Source organism: Panicum virgatum, chromosome 9N (assembly GCF_016808335.1).
Source record: "Panicum virgatum strain AP13 chromosome 9N, P.virgatum_v5, whole genome shotgun sequence".
NCBI classification, from domain to species: domain Eukaryota; kingdom Viridiplantae; phylum Streptophyta; class Magnoliopsida; order Poales; family Poaceae; genus Panicum; species Panicum virgatum.
This window is the reverse complement of record NC_053153.1, coordinates 13,798,263-13,813,944: the sequence shown is the minus strand read 5'-3', so window position 1 is coordinate 13,813,944 and position 15,682 is coordinate 13,798,263. Positions and strand designations below refer to the sequence as shown.

At 44.0% G+C, this 15,682-nt stretch overlaps 1 long non-coding RNA gene across 1 annotated transcript; it reads left to right on the top strand.

The window, feature by feature from the left end:
• The first annotated feature begins 6,476 nt into the window (after positions 1–6,476).
• Positions 6,477–8,675, top strand: LOC120692158. The gene is made up of 2 exons (XR_005682496.1): positions 6,477–6,838; positions 8,189–8,675. It is a non-coding gene; the product is annotated as an uncharacterized LOC120692158 (long non-coding RNA).
• Positions 8,676–15,682: the final 7,007 nt, after the last annotated feature.

Sequence of the window (15,682 nt, the reverse complement as noted above, 5' to 3'; positions counted from 1 at the left end):
TGGGAGCCTTTTATTTGAGTTGGTCCCATGTGACCGGACTTTGAATTCCAAAAACTGCAATTGAGTATTGATATTAGTTGTAATATTATCAATATCAAAGAGTATTATCATAAAATTAGAGAAGTAAGAACAATATAAACAGCTTCTCTATCATTGGGTCGATGTCATAATTAATTTTACTCCTCAAAATTTGGTAAATTACTCCTAGATATTACATGTCTAAATTTTCTAAGAACAAAGGAGTATTTTGTAAAGGAATAATTTCTAAAATTGTGTTTATATAGATGAATGGATTAAATGCCAAGTAAGGATAATATTGTGGAACAAGGAATAATTGGCCATATACATAAGAAATAAAAATTGAGATCAAAGGAATCTGTGTGTTGTATGAGTCCATCATGTGGTTTTTACATATTCTGTAATCATGTTACAAAATTTTATGATTGTAGCATAGTGCACGCAGGTTTTTACGGTCCTGGAGGCTTACTGGACCTCCGGCTAGAAGCGCCGCCACGGACGAACCACTAGGTTTACTTCCACAATGATATCACTGATGAACCACTATTTTTTACTTCCACACCATCCACTTTATACTCCATCCACATATTTCCCACAGCTCTAATGTTGCTGACGGGAACGCCGCGCAAATGACCCATGCACGGCGCCCTTTTTACTAGTCAATCAGTGCTTTATTAATGTGCGAGCAGTCAAACGTGAATTAAAACAGGACAACCGTGACAAAACCATTGGCTCCAGGACCATGTATGCATTAAAAGTACACACTTAATCAAATTTTACTACCCTCACATTGTGGCACCATAATTTTGCCTTGCTGGAGTGCTGGCTCCCCCGTGGGCGTTAAATAACTATTCAACACTCCGGCAGCGCTAGACATGCTCCGGCGAGTAAAATCGTAATGCGAAAATTACTACCCACACCAGCCGATTCCATATTTATTGTCTATTTAGTACCCAATGAGTTAAATAATATTCAGTGCACCAGCTCCGTCCCACTCGCACCCCCTAATTACTGCACCGCTTAATTACTACATCTTGAGAACTGCAATCAACGCAAGAAAGCAAACCAAAAGAGTAAAAAGCAGATCGCATTTTACGATCCATGTTTCTTTTACTCCCACATACTCTAATTTATATTTCAGCCAGACACGGACAAAGGGTAGCCCTGATTACACGCATGCATGGAACAAATTTTTTTCTTGAAGCCACAACCCACATAACTGTAACCTAGCTTTTTTTACTTTCACATATTGCAGTTTATACTCCATCGGACATTTCAAGCAAAAGCGCCTCACTATGACGCGATGATGGCCCCCTGTTTTACCGATCAAACAGTGCTAAAATAACATGCAAGACATTCAAGCTGTATTAAATATTTTAGACCCGCATCAAATGATGATATTATGACCAGACCCACAACAAACCACATTAAAAGCCAATCAAACACTATATTTTACTACCGTCTAAATCAAATACTAAATTTTACTAACAACTTAAGCATTAACCATAATTTGAGTTGGTGGACGTAGACCAGTCCTATATACTATATCCCATTCTACACCCAGCACCCAACCGGCCCAGCCAGCCCCTCTAATCCAAACGGCTCGCACCACCCGGCCCGATAAACCCACTGCCCACCTCGCAACCGCCCCAACCTGTTTAGCTTCTGCGTTCCGCGCGCACGAGCCACGAGTGCGCGGAGCGCGGCGAGCCGCGAGTGCGAGGCCTCCCCAGTTCGATGGCGCGCGAGGCCAGCGGGAGCTGCGGTGCGCGGGGCCAGTAGGACGGCGGCGCGTCGGTGCGCGGAGCCAGCAAAGCGGCGGCGCGCAGGGCGGCGAGGGCGGCCCTCGGGACCAGCGGGGTGGCGGCGGATTGGCGCGGCTATTCGGCGGGTTCGTATAGGCCAGCAGGAGGCGGCGTGCAGGCTGGTGAGGATGGTGGCGCGGGTCAGGAGGCGCGGAGGCCCCTGCGGGCGAGGGGGGTGCTGCGGCTCCGGCCTCCGGTGCTCGGGGGGCCGTGCGGGAAATGCGAGACGGACACCGTGTGGGAGGCACGCAAGGAGCCGGTCGCGCGGGGTCACGCGGTGGCCGGAGGCAGTCGCATGCGTGCGGTACCTGGTTGTGCAGGAAGTTTGGGGATGAAATTTTTCTGAATACTACCGCCGGAATTTTCAAAAAAATTACTAAAGCATTCCATTTCTTCTCTCAGTAATTGAGCTACTAGTCCTCCTATTCTAACTTCTCTACTCGTATTTTGCTTGGATTGAATTTTAGTAATTTATGGCATGACTTTTAGTTTTATTCTTTATCATCAACATCAGTATCTGGTTCAAGATGGTTTAGTAATTAGCCTATTCAAGCTACATTGAGTTACTGAATATAAAACTGCACGAGCTCAATAGTTTTTTTTAGTTTTTGTAGCTGAGCTCTATTCAATTTTATGTAATTCGGTAGTTTAGTATTTCGTTTGCTGAGCTCTATTCAATTTTATGTAGTTCGGTAGTCTAGTATTTCGTTGTTTGATCCAGTAATTCAGTATTATCTAAGAATAATTTAATATTGTTAAGTTAATGAGCTCCCTCACTTATCTATATTTTCCAATAGTTTAGTAGTATACCTGTAGTTCAGTAGCTCAGTAGTTTTAGCAGTCTAGTATTTTTTTCAGTAATTGATAAGTGAACTTTGAGTTACTGAATTACTAGCTCAATACTTTCAGTAGCTTTTGGGTAGTATCAGGAGATATATTAAATCTAATGTAGTTGAGGAGTCTAGTATTAAACTATTTTAATCCAGCAATTCGGAAATACCAATTAATGTTCAGTAGTCTAGTATTTATATAATGGATTGGTCATGACATGTTCCTAAATTACTGATTGCACAGGATCTCCCTGCTATTACTGCATCCAAGCATATATATGTTCCTAAAAATATTGATTGTACTAGAAATCTCTATCCGTGCAATCCCTAAAAAGACACTATTTAAGTAGGTTTCATGTAGTGTTGGTAGTATCAATTACTGAGCTCTCTCAATCTCTTGTTGCTCAGTAGTACAGTAATTCGTACTTGTGGCGTGTGATGGTGGTACCTCATTAGTTTTTCCAGTAGCTCGATAGTCCAATTATTCAGTTACTGAAGAAATGTTTCCACCAGTCGGCAAATCACCAAAAATGCATTTGTTCAATAGTTTTTGTAGTTCAGTATTTTCTGTAAATGTGTTCTCTTAATCTATTATTGTTCAGTATCCCAGTATTTGTATTTCAGTTAAAGTGCGGGGATGAGCGGTGGTGCGTGCCACTATACTTGGAAGCATCTGTGTGTTAGCTGCACCGAGGCAAGCATGTTGGGGGGAAGAAATTGCTGAAAAAGCTTACGCTCGGGTTTGAAGTATCGGGCTGTTGAAGACATGCCTAGGCATTACTGGATCACGAAAAATTCTATAAATTTGCTGGAAAAATTTGAAAAAGAATTACCATGCTTCAATGTACGGAATAACTGAAACCTAGATATTACTGAATCTACATATGCATAGGCATGACTGGATGTATATAAAAATTACTGATGATTACTGAATACTGGATCTGCATGAGAAAAAACTGAATATTTAAAAGATACACCTTTGTTGATTGAAAAAATGATTTATGAAAATAAGGTGTTGTGGATCCCAAAAATTACTGGATGTATATAATACTGAGTAACTAAATTACTAAATACAAGCATTTGCAAAATATTTATTACTGAGTCTCTCGGGGACTCATTGCTGCCGCCACAATGGTGATACTGCAATGAGTCAATCGAGACCGATTCAGTGACTCATTGCTGCCGCCAATTACTGAACCATCCAGCACCGGATACTGATCTCAACAATTAAGACTAAAATTAGAAATCATGCCACAAATGACTGCTCCCCACGGATATGCCCAATACTCCTATCCTCAACAGACATGCCCCCAACCCCTATCCTCCACGACATACACCAAAAATTGCAACAAATCAGTGAGGGGTACTGAGATTATGGTGATGACAGAGCTCAATTAGTGAGGCCAAGCTCAATTAGTGAGGCCAATCATAGCAAAATCAGATAGACGGGGCGCAGCTGCCATATTCCTCGCATGCGCGTGCTCGGGCTCTGCTCCACACCCATGCGTGCTGTCCCCCTGCGAACCCAGCGCGCGCTTGCGGCCGATCCCACATAGGTCGTCGCTCCACACAGGACGCTCCGCCGTCCCTTTGCGTCGGTCGCGCCGCTGCCGCTCCGCACAGGCCCGTGTCGTCGTCCCTCCACCGCCGCTCCTGAGAGCCGCGCAGCAGCTCCCGGTTGATGCTGCAGCCTCTACTCCCCTCCGCGCGGAGCGCACAGGCCACGCCGGTGCTCCTTGTCTAGGTCGTGCCCCGTCATCGCTCCCCGTGCAGGCCACCCTGGATCTCCCAGCACGCTGCGACGGCTCGCGCTCGCCTCTCGCCGCGCTCCGCGCGGCTCGCGTTGGTTTTGTTTGCGGGGGATGAGATGGTGGGCTTGCCAGGGTTTGGGCTGGTTGGATAGTTGGTGGGCTGATTAGATAGTGGGGGATTGGGCTGGGTGTAGAATCCCATTCTACGGTGTAGAATAGCGCTACCGTGTGTGTGTGTATATATATGTGCTATTTTACACTTTAGGTGTAGAGTAGTATTCTACACCCAACATCCAACCCACCAAAGCCCGCGCGCCCGACCCGCAAACCTCTCAACCCCGCGCGCCTGACCGGCTGACCCGCACACCACCCAAACCCAGACACCCATTAACCCCCACGTGCCCCACCACCACCCTACCCAACCCTGATTGGTTGCTTCTTTCCCCCAACGCAGAAATCCCGCCTGGTGGTGGCGGCGGCGGCGGCGAGCAGCGGAGGCGGACGGCCCCGAGCGCAGCCCACGAGTGGAGCTCGCGTAGCCGGCCCGAGTAGCAGCGACGGCGAGCGGCGGAGGCGGGCGACCCCAAGCGCAGCCGGCTCGTGCGGCCTCGAGCAGCCTCGAGCAGCGGTCGCGTGGCCGGCACGAGCGCGGCGGGAGCAGGGAGCGTGGCTACCCGGACAGGCGGCAGGGCTGTTGATCTGCGCCAATGGCACAAATCGGGAGCTGCCTGGCTGCGCAATTTGGGTGTGCGCGGTTCTCCCCTCCACTGCGTTCTGTAGTTCCTGCTTTGTTGATGAATTGTTTCTTTTTGTTTCTCTTTTCCATCTGGTTCATCGTGGGCATGGCACCCTTTTCGACTCATCGCCTCGTCCATAGAACTAACTATTCAGTATTATGCACTTTTCCAGTAATTTCTCAGGTTTTTGATGAATTGTTTTTCTAGTAACACACCATGTTCGTGCTTGGATTCAATAACAGGGAGATCGAGTTATTCAGTAGTTCTTTTATGTAATAAATATTCAGTAATTGGATTCAATAACTGAGAGACTCAGTAACATGGAGACTCCTTTTTTACATTGAATGGATTCAGTAATCCGAAGATCCAGTCATTCACGAATTTTTTATATGCATTTGTAGGTTAAGTAATCAATAGATACATCTAATCAGTATTTTCATGCCTACTAATTGTTGCAAATAGTTCATATATTTGGATTCGGTAACCAAGAGACTCAGTAATAAATATTCAGCAGATACTTGCATTCATTAATCCAGTTATTCAGTAATAAATATTCAGCAGATGCTTGCATTTAATAATTCATTAATACTTACATATATGAGTAATCCCTCAATACCCCAGTAATACTATATAATTATCTGTAACCTATTAATACTATGCAACGTTTCATTTATTCTCAGTAAACCAGCAACCAAGTAATTCAGTATCCTGCCGGTCTTTTGCTCTGCTTTTCTCAATGATCTTTCTCAGAGTTTAACTGTAACACCCCAGGTGTTAATCATCTGTAGTTATGGTTAATCGTGTATTTGATATCGTCATTAACACTAACCTTGCATGCATAAAATCATTTAATTGCATTTTTGCTAGTTGTTAACACATGAAATGATGATTAGTTTTCAAATCCAATGAAAAATGCTTTGAAAATAACTTTTAAATTCTTGCTCAAAAGAACTTTTGCCTAAAAACAAAGTTGTAGAGTTTTAAGCGGTGAACAACTTTCATGTTGGTGGTTTTTCAAGTTGCCATGCAAAAACTTGAGAAGAATTTGAATTTAGAAAAGGGCCGTATTTTGAATTTGCAAGAGTTAAAATTTATTTTTAAAAGTAGGCTTCAAATGAAAAAGTGCCTGAAACGAAAGTTGTATATCTCAAAATTTTGAACAACTTTCGTGTTTAAAAGTTTTTCATTTGAGGCAATGAAAATAGAGAAAAATTGAGTTTACAAAAGAACATTCTGAACTTTGGTCTAATTACAAGACTGCCATCACCAGCATCACGTCTCTTTCCTCTCTCTGCTTCACGCCGTGACGGCACCGCACGCCGCCGTTCTCGACGTTTGTGCCCACGTGTCGCCGCGCCGTTGCTCTCGACCGCCGCTCGAGCCGTGCTTATCCCGTCCCGGTGTCCAAGTCCGTTTTCCCCTTCCCTTCGTTCTCCTCGAGCTCGGGCGGAGCCGAGTCGAGCAGTGCCGCCGCCGGCGTCGCACCGGCCAAACCCCGCCGCCCCCGCTAGATTCTTCGCACCCCAAGCCGCTTCGCCTTGCCCCGCACCTATTCCACCTCTTCCCGAGCTCGGCCGTGCCGTTTCCCGGCCGGAATCGAGCCGCCATCACCGGCCGCCATTGATGCTCCCGTCGATCTCCGCCCCCGGCCGTCGATCTCCTACTTCCGGTCCACCTCCGCCCGATTCGAGAGCATGGTGAGCTTCCCCGCGACCTCCTCCTCCTTCCCATCCCTTTCCCCGCGCAAAACCCGCGCCGCCGGCGTCGGAACGCCGCCGTGCCGCCGTGGTCGCCGGGCTGTGCCGCCGGCGCACCCTGCGGACTGCTCCTGTGCAGGCCCGGGTGCCCCCGCCGCGCGCCTCGAGGTCGCAGGGCCCCCCCTGGCCGTCGTGCTGCCTTGCCCCACCAACACCTTGGCCCGTAGCCGGCAAAACAGACACGCCACGCCGCCGGCCATGGCCCTGGTGGCCATGGCGTGGCTGCGGCTACTGTAGTTTCATCGTTTGAATTTGTTTCATTTTATGCAAACTTTAAAAATTCGTAATAATTCATAGAAAAATCATAAAAATGCAATCTCAATTTTTTTGGATTCCTTGTAACAAAATCTACAAGTTTCATTGCATGCACTTTCTTATTTGAGCAGTAGTTTTTGTTCTATATTAAATGCAAGTTTATTAGAGCTTTAATTGGATCTCTAGTTCTATACATTGCATGACTGCCATTTTTGGTCAGTGTGTTGCACGCTAGATTATTAGACTTGCGTAAAAGTTTCATGGACATTTGACATGCCTAGCTATCAGTTTAGTTAAAACTTGCTTTATGTCTTGTGTAAATAGTTTTGTTTGTACTTGTTGTTTAACTTTGTTTCATGAGTTGAAACTTTTACAATATCTTTACTTTGGTTCCTAGTTGCTGTAGGAAAAATTTGAGAATTTTTATGTAAGCCTAACTAGGACAAATGATTTTGGTTAGTGAGAAATACAACAAATCATGAAAAATAGTTCTTATGCTTGGATATATATATATATATATACACACACACACTAGAGCTTTTCGTTAAGTACCTAATCACTTTGCTAATTTATGAAGCCCAGAATCTTAGTAGTTTGGTCTGAATAAAATAACCTTGGTCTATGTTACTATAACTTGATTTACTTTTGACGCCTTGTATAGTGCTCTTTTAAATCTGAAAAAAATATAGTAGGCTCATAAGGAGATTGCCAACACTTAGTTAAGAATTCCTTATCTTTACTTACATGTTATGACCTGTGCAATTTATCTTTGCTTGTTTAGTGTCTGTTGAAACACTTGCGTTATATGACCTAGCCAGATTTTGGGAAGCCACCCCACGTTGTTTTTATGAACTAAATTGCGTCAGATTGCTACTCTATAAATGACTGTCCAATAAGTAGGAAATGAAATCATTGTTTTCTTGACTTAAGTTTTATGTGGACTACAACTTTATCGTGAAGGAAAATAATCACATCTACATTGTTGAGCAACTCAACACTGTGCATTTATTCAATTGCCTTGTGCATTTTATTTAGGTACGATAGATGAACCACGTGAAGGATGTGCTATTGGAGCCGAACCCGAAGACGATGTTGGTGGACGCACCCAGAAGATGGATGGATGGACCCGATGTGCATTACCCAAAGGAAGATGTCCGCCAAGCGAATATCATCTAACCAACACTAACTAATTCAGTGTTAATCCCAGGCAAGCCCCGGAGCATAACCATAATTTAAATTATTCAATGTTTATTTAAGTATTTGTGCATTTAAGTTTTAGGAGTTGTATGAAACCCTAGTATGCATCTTCTCCCTAGGTACCCATGAGTCCATACTAGTGTGCAGGTATCGTTAGCAATGCTCTGCTAAGTTGGATTTCGGTAGAAGTCGAGTGATTGCTGTCACTCGCGAGTTTTAGGATCTTGATTCCTTAGCTATGGCTGTGAAATGAGTTGTTGAGTAAAGAGAAATGGAGACCGGGCAGAAATGAGTTGGATTAATGGTATAGAATGATGAAAAGAAATCTCCGCCTGTGTCGATTGAGGACCGTTCCGTTGTTGGCAGTGTTGATCGAGGATTAAACAGTACTAACCACATACCGGAAGTAGGAGGTAGTCGAAACCGGTAAGCTGTATACCACTTTACAGCGGTGATTTGAATTCCGTCATGCTACGCTGGGCGTGGGAGTTGGCGGGTGTTGGATAGGATGCCGCCTCCGGGTGCTCCGGGAGTTCACCGCGAGGGGCCCATCACCTGGGTTTTAGCAGGCGTAGTTCAGATGCCGTGGTAATGTGGAAACAGTTGACGCGCGTGGCCCGACGGGGCTTACATGTGTCGTGTGAGTTAGGTCCACCTTGCAAGGTTAAATCGGATCGATTCGCCGTGACTCGCGGTTATGAGAGCCTTGATCTCTTTGCCACATCATAGTAAAGGATGAAATGAGAATGAGTTGAAGACGTTTGAATGGTTTAAATAGAGGTTTAATGTGATCAACCATGCTTGCTTAGATGTCAGGCAAATTTAGTTGGTACTTGATAAACTTAAATTGAGCTAAAATATTGAAAGTAAGGATCCAGTATTAGTAGCCATTCAGCAAAACTAACTCCAGAGCCAAAAAGCTTTGCATGTCTAGATAGTGGGCTAAGTATACCCGTGTTGGGTAAGTCTTGCTGAGTATTAGTATACTCAGGGTTTGTTGTCACCCTGGTTTTCAGGTAACTACTGCTGGCTGGAGCTAACCAGGATTCACATCGGTGGGCTCGATGTGACGTCCTCACGTCATCGTAGTAATCGTTATTTTCCTAAACTATACTTCTATTTATTTTCCGCTGCATTTTGAACTCTGATATTTTGTGTAATCTGGTTTGTAAAACACCGCTTTGTAAATTAAATTTGAGAACTTTTATCTGCTTGTAATCATCTGTGCTCGTCTTCGTGCGAGACTTCCAGTGTTTTCGATCCTTAACCCAACAGGCTGCCAGGATTACACCGTTTTAAGTGCGTGTTTACTTGATTAACACTTAAGATGATAGTTAGCGCACTTAAGCCGGTTTAATTTGGGCGGTTCTGCTACAGCTGGTATCAGAGCCGAAACACACTGGGGATGATTACTTTTATGCTTAAATAAGTTTAAAACCAACTTTTTGGCTTGCAAAATGTTCGGTTTCGAAAGTTTGACGCTAGTTGCGCTAAGGAATAAGATAGATGGCTCGTATGCCCTATCTAGGTTTTATTAGTTATGGTGGCATCTATATATCTATTTTATTCCAGCACTTCCAGTACTTTTCATTCTGTTAAAACTTACTTCTTGCACAACTGGTTTCTAATATTCTGTAACGATGCGCCTACGCTCAGGTGAGCAAGGCAAGCATTCTGGTAGTCCTTAGAATAGCCCACGTGTTTCATACGTGCGCGGGTCCCGTATGATGAGCATACGAGGAGGTGATAAGACTCAATTCAAACGAGCCTGTCGCTATCTGCCGCCTGATATGGAGTGCGGATTTCTTACCGTGTGATTGTAATCACGGCCATCTCGTAAGTCAATGTTACGAGGTGAAGACTCATTATGCAGTTGGTCATAACCGTGTACCTTGGGACACGTGTACCCTTGGGTGTTCCGTAAGGCGATTTGTATGGGAAGTGAATACGTTGCCCCGGTAACGTATGAAGCGCTGCCCATTCAGCGTCGAACGTTTGGGTGCCATCTCTATAGTGGATGGTAATGTATGTGTGAATATGTGGGAAACTGCATATGCGTTACCTGTGTGGCGTAGGACACATGGGGACCGTTCGTGTGTGCTGGCACGAAGGGTCCAGAAATGGAATTGTATATCTCTTTATATCTTGTGTTTGTCTGCAGGTATGCTAACCACGTTACGTAAGCCTTGAATGTAAGAACGACTAGTATATATAGGGAGAGTACGTAGTGTGCCACCAATTGTTCCCGTATGCCTAGTTATTGGCAATTGTTGGTGAGGAACGATAAAACGTGCATGCATCACGGCATATCTTGAGTTAGTTTGATTGTCATGCTTGTTATGTTATTCTCTAAAACTATGTTGCTTATCTGAATGTCTTCCTAGGTTTGTGTTGTGGTAGTAGGCCAACGTGAATTGCTAGTCTGATCTTGAGTTGAGAAAGTCTTTTGTAAATTAGTGGCTTAGGTCTGGTATGAACCTTACTGTTGATCTTAGCTTGTTAATCAATCCAACCCTTGATCAATGCCTTGAATCTATTCTTACAAAACCATTGTTCCTTTTTCCTCATGGTTCCCTGGCTAAGCCATGACGTTTGTTAACAAAACCCCCCTTGTTCAATAACTATTCTATTTCTTTTGGTGATATGCCTGATCTTGTTGGCTATTTTAACTCTAATACCTGAATCTTGTACCTTCATTTTTGCTCAGTTAGTTTTGGATAAATTAAAAAGATTCATGATAAAATAATCTTTTAATTGCGGTCGTTGCAACAGTCATGCATTACATCCTTTCACATCATTGGTCACTGCATATTGTTGCATCGTCGGGAATCCATAGACGGACCAACGGGTGTGCGTCCGAGTACAGTTTCGGGTGGTCTTCGGTTTCCATAACCTATCTTATCGTTGTTGGCACTATTGGATTGCTACTTTTGATTTCTTGTGGTGGTGTTTAATCACATAACCCTGATGCCGCGACGAAACCTAGGGCCTCATGTGTGCTGCAGCCACATGATTGAGCCACTAGGAGCGCGCTGGTGTCTAGGTATGTGTGACGTAACTCACTGCGATCCCTTTTTATGCAATCTTACTAGTGTCCTATCTGTTGATCCTTCCTCGAGGGTATAGAGCTAACAAGGTATTAGTCATGAGAGAACGGTTACGGGGTATGAATCATGTGCATCATCAACTCATGCATGTGCGCATCATGCTTATGCATCTCATACATGCATACATCGAGAGCATTGTCATCCTTGCATCATGGTGTATGCATCATTGGGCCAGCATCATGGCAATTGCATTGTGTCATATGCATCATTTCGCTCGTGCATGGAACACTCCATCCTTGTGTTGCACCATCATCGCAATCATATATCTCAACGGTGCATTATGGTCATGGTTATATATCGAGCATTGCACTCTGAGTTGGAGCATTTTGTCATTATCCCTTGATTGCATCGATATAAGTGGGCATGTTTTGCAACTAGCATCATGCAAATCATTCAGGTAATAAACTCTGAGCAGGGAGGTTCCAAACACCACTCATAAATCAATCTCTCATACTATTCTCACTTGCTATCCATAAGTCTTGTGATGAATGTCGCCGACATTTGTCATCCTCATGTTGTGATCTTAGCTCTATGAGAACTTGATCACCTTGTCTCATCATTATTCTTTGTTTGGTTTGATCTTTCCCTTCTTGATCGGAAAACCTTACATCACTCAGTTGTCCAATCTAGTTGAAGGGTCGTGTACAAATCGAGTTCGGTGTTTTCTTAAAAGCATCATCGTCATCAGGAGCCGTCCCTGGCTGCATGCAAGGAGGAAGCTCCTCTCGCCTTAGTGGCAAAATCCTAGTTTTGGAATGCGTGTCTAATCTTTTGAGTTCCATAAATGACCCTGATCAAGGTTTGGAGCTGGAAAATCTTAAACGCAGTGCTAGTTACGGTTGTTTGTGTTGCAAAAATCCAGGATCTATGCATCCTGTAGGCAATTTCGTTGAACCGCTTACCCTAGCCAAGTTTCACCAAGTGCTTGTCTATGTCTATGGTATGCTCATGTGCCTGATGGTCAAAAGCCATACCTACAATCATGGTTGAACCTCTCTGTCGCTTATTCTAAAGAGGATCTAGTGCAAGGTTAATCTCTTTTTGTGCCTTGGCCTCAAAATCTTTCCCTCGTAGATCATGTCATTGCTTTATCAGCCAAGTCTCTAAATGGTGTATCGGTTTGTTCCATAGGTCCTGCTTGTTTTCCTTATAGTTTCCGCAAGACTATGAAGGTTCATTGGGCTTGATCTCGTATTGCTGGCCAACTGGACCGCATCTCATATTGATTGTCAATCTGGCGATCTCTTGTTGGACCCAGCTGTATGTGAAGCTAAAGCAAGAGTCTTATGCCCTGTAGATATTGGCGTTTAAAATCTTTGTTGCTATCATGTCATAACTGGATCACCTCTTTGCTATCCCTATTTTCTGTAATGTCCGTCCATGCATGATCTATCGATGCCACATGGGAATTTTTCATTGGTGGTATCTTTGTAAGGGTGTCATGAATAATGACTGACGGTGTTGCAACGAAACCCAGAGCCTCCTCTGAGCAATCGACAAGTGGTTGTGCTATTTGGCACGCGCTGGTATCGAGAATGATAGTCATGATTCCTTATGCACCTACATCGGTGTGCTATCTACTCGTGAGCCATACTCACATCTATCTCTATTGTCTGTCTGGAGATCTATATATCGGACCCCAAATCGAGTAAGTCCTTCTTCCGAAGTTGCGAAGAGGATAATCTTAGAAGGAAATGGTAATGGGTGTAAATGTTAGAAGACTGCAAGAGGTGGTAGACAAGGGATCCTAGTTAATCTGCCGAGATGATCAGGCAGCATATGCCATCACCGTTGGAGCAAGAGGGCATACAACACGTAAAGTTGGAGAAGTTACCAGTCGGACAAAATCGTGGGAGATATCGGGTTTCTTACACTTTGCTTCTTACACTTTCTTTAAGTTCTCAATCCTTATCTGCAACGACTTCTACAATCAACATCGATCTTCTCTGATGTGACTGTTTCCTGGCACTTTTGGTGGTTGATCTATTCCTTTATCCTTGGAAGTCTTTCGTTCTGAATCTCGGGACGAGATTCTTTTAAGGGGGTAAGGTTGTAACACCCCAGTTGTTAATCATCTATAGTTATGGTTAATCGTGTATTTGATATCGTCATTAACACTAACCTTGCATGCATAAAATCATTTAATTGTATTTTTACTAGTTGTTAACACATGAAATGATGATTAGTTTTCAAATCCAATGAAAAATGCTTTGAAAATAACTTTTAAATTCTTGCTCAAATGAACTTTTGCCTAAAAACAAAGTTGTAGAGTTTTAAGCGGTGAACAACTTTCATGTTGGTGGTTTTTCAAGTTGCCACGCAAAAACTTGAGAAGAATTTGAATTTAGAAAAGGGCCGTATTTTGAATTTGCAAGAGTTAAAATTTATTTTTAAAAGTAGTCTTCAAATGAAAAAAGTACCTGAAACGAAAGTTGTAGATCTCAAAATTTTGAACAACTTTCCAGTTTAAAAGTTTTTCATTTGAGGCCATAAAAATAGAGAAAAATTGAGTTTACAAAAGAACATTCTGAACTTTGGTCTAAGTACAAGACTGCCATCACCAGCATCACGTCTCTTTCCTCTCTCTGCTTCACGCCGTGACGGCACCGCACGCCGCCGTTCTCGACGTTTGTGCCCACGTGTCGCCGCGCCGTTGCTCTCGACCGCTGCTCGAGCCGTGCTTATCCCGTCCCGGTGTCCAAGTCCGTTTTCCCCTTCCCTTCGTTCTCCTCGAGCTCGGGCGGAGCCGAGTCGAGCAGTGCCGCCGCCGGCGTCGCACCGGCCAAACCCCGCCGCCCCCGCTAGATTCTTCGCACCCCAAGCCGCTTCGCCTTGCCCCGCACCTATTCCACCTCTTCCCGAGCTCGGCCGTGCCGTTTCCCGGCCGGAATCGAGCCGCCATCACCGGCCGCCATTGATGCTCCCGTCGAGCTCCGCCCCCGGCCGTCGATCTCCTACTTCCGGTCCACCTCCGCCCGATTCGAGAGCATGGTGAGCTTCCCCGCGACCTCCTCCTTCTTCCCATCCCTTTCCCCGCGCAAAACCCGCGCCGCCGGCGTCGGAACGCCGCCGCGCCGCCGTGGTCGCCGGGCTGTGCCGTCGGCGCACGCTGCGGACTGCTCCTGTGCAGGCCCGGGTGCCCCCGCCGCGTGCCTCGGGGTCGCAGGGCCCCCCTGGCCGCCGTGCTGCCTTGCTCCACCGACGCCTTGGCCCGTAGCCGGCAAAACAGACACGCCACGCCGGGCCATGGCGTGGCTGCGGCTACTGTAGTTTCGTCGTTTGAATTTGTTTCATTTTATGTAAACTTTGAAAATTCATAACAATTCATAGAAAAATCAGAAAAATGCAAAATCAATTGTTTTGGATTCCTTGTAACAAAATCTACAAGTTTCATTACATGCACTTTCTTATTTGAGCAGTAGTTTTTGTTCTATATTAAATGCAAGTTTATTAGATCTTTAATTGGATCTCTAGTTCTATACATTGCATGGGTGCCATTTTTGGTCAGTGTGTTCCACGCTAGATTATTAGACTTGCGTAAAAGTTTGATGGACATTTGACATGCCTAGCTATCAGTTTAGTTAAAAGTTGCTTTATGTCTTATGTAAATATTTTTGTTTGTACTTGTTGTTTAACTTTGTTTCATGAGTTGAAACTTTTACAATATCTTTAATTTGGTTCCTAGTTGCTGTAGGAAAAATTTGAGAATTTTTATGTAAGCCTAACTAGGACAAATGATTTTGGTTAGTGAGAAATACAACAAACCATGAAAAATAGTTCTTATGCTTGGATATATATATATATATATATATATATATATATATATATATATATATATATATATATATTTATTTATTTACTAGAGTTTTTTCTTAAGTACCTAATCACTTTGCTAATTTATGAAGCCCAGAATCTTAGTAGTTTGGTCCGAATAAAATAACCTTGGTCTATGTTACTATAACTTGATTTACTTTTGACGCCTTGTAGAGTGCTCTTTTAAATCTGAAAAAGATATAGTAGGCTCATCAGGAGATTGCCAACACTTAGTTAAGAATTCCTTATCTTTACTTACATGTTATGACCTGTGCAATTTATCTTTGCTTGTTTAGTGTCTGTTGAAACACTTGCGTTATATGACCTAGCCAGATTTTGGGAAGCCACCCCACGTTGTTTTTATGAACTAAATTGCGTCAGATTGCTACTCTATAAATGACTGTCCAATAAG